Source organism: Dipodomys ordii, unplaced genomic scaffold (assembly GCF_000151885.1).
Source record: "Dipodomys ordii isolate 6190 unplaced genomic scaffold, Dord_2.0 Scaffold41, whole genome shotgun sequence".
Taxonomy (NCBI): domain Eukaryota; kingdom Metazoa; phylum Chordata; class Mammalia; order Rodentia; family Heteromyidae; genus Dipodomys; species Dipodomys ordii.
The window spans coordinates 10,857,979-10,858,999 of NW_012267257.1; the positions used below are offsets into that span (position 1 = coordinate 10,857,979).

The following is a 1,021-nucleotide window of genomic DNA, read 5'->3' on the forward strand; positions in this document are numbered from 1 at the left end:
GAGAGAGAAGATGTTGGCCGGAGAGGGGGGTTGCATTTACCTGGACACCGTTTTTCCCTTCCCCAGGAAACAATTCAAGGAGTTTGCTCTGAGACTCCGTTGTGGGTGGGCTTTGGGTGGGGGGAGGTGACAGGGTAGGAAATAATCATCTTGAATCTACTTGGAGGGTTCTCCGGTCCGTGGTCCCCAGGAGACTAGAACACCCAGATTTGTAAGTGCCTGCACTTGAGGGCTTGGCCTTTTTCTCGTCCACCCCCAACCACGCGGCCGTCCTTTCTCAGGGTGTGAGGCCTTAGTGCAGGGTCCCCTCGCCGGAAGAGCACTAAGCCAACTCCTCACCGTCTCGGTCTAAGGCCTTCTGGGGCTGCCGGCGCGCGCCTCTCCGCTGGCCGGGGACCGGGACAGTTGTCCACGCGTGACCCAGGCGCAGGCCGCTGGCGGCGACTCCTCAAGGGGTGGGATGGGGCCAGAATCTCACCAAACTGCAAGCATCGAGTCAAGTCAAACGCTGCGGAGCTAGGGCGTAGGGTGCAAATGTTGGAGACGCGGGCAGCCCTCTCCCCCACGGCCACGGGGAAACCCCGCCGGGGCGGGCGCGCGCTGTTTACTGTTGGTGACCTTAAGACGTGGGGACAAAGTAGTTACTGAGGTTGGAGGGCTGAAGTGAGGGCTGGGAGGGGGTGCCTGTTGGGGGCCAGTGGGGCGGCTGGCAGCCCGGGAAGGGAAGGTCTCCCCTCGGGGTGGAGGACGCAGCGTGGGGACCGGATGGCAAGCCAGGGGTCGGGGGTGTCTCACGCGAGGAGACGGGGAAGATGCCAGGAAGCCCGGCGTCGCCGTACCGGGGAGTTTTGCGTGCCGGTGGGAAAGCGAGGTCCCTGCTGGAACATCTGACCCCTGGGGACCGGGTGGCCGAGACGGTCAGCTGCAGCCATTAAGCTGAGGCTTTGAACGGAAAGCGAGGGGGCGCCCGGCGCGGGCCTGCCGCCACGCAGGAGCGCCGGGCCCCGCGCGTGGGGAGGGG

The 1,021-nt window shown here is 64.8% G+C and overlaps 1 protein-coding gene across 2 annotated transcripts in view; it reads left to right on the top strand.

Annotated features, from left to right (window-relative positions):
- Gdnf (glial cell derived neurotrophic factor) overlaps positions 1-1,021 on the top strand; it is an 18,566-nt gene that overhangs the window by 3,142 nt on the left and 14,403 nt on the right. The window lies entirely within an intron of this gene.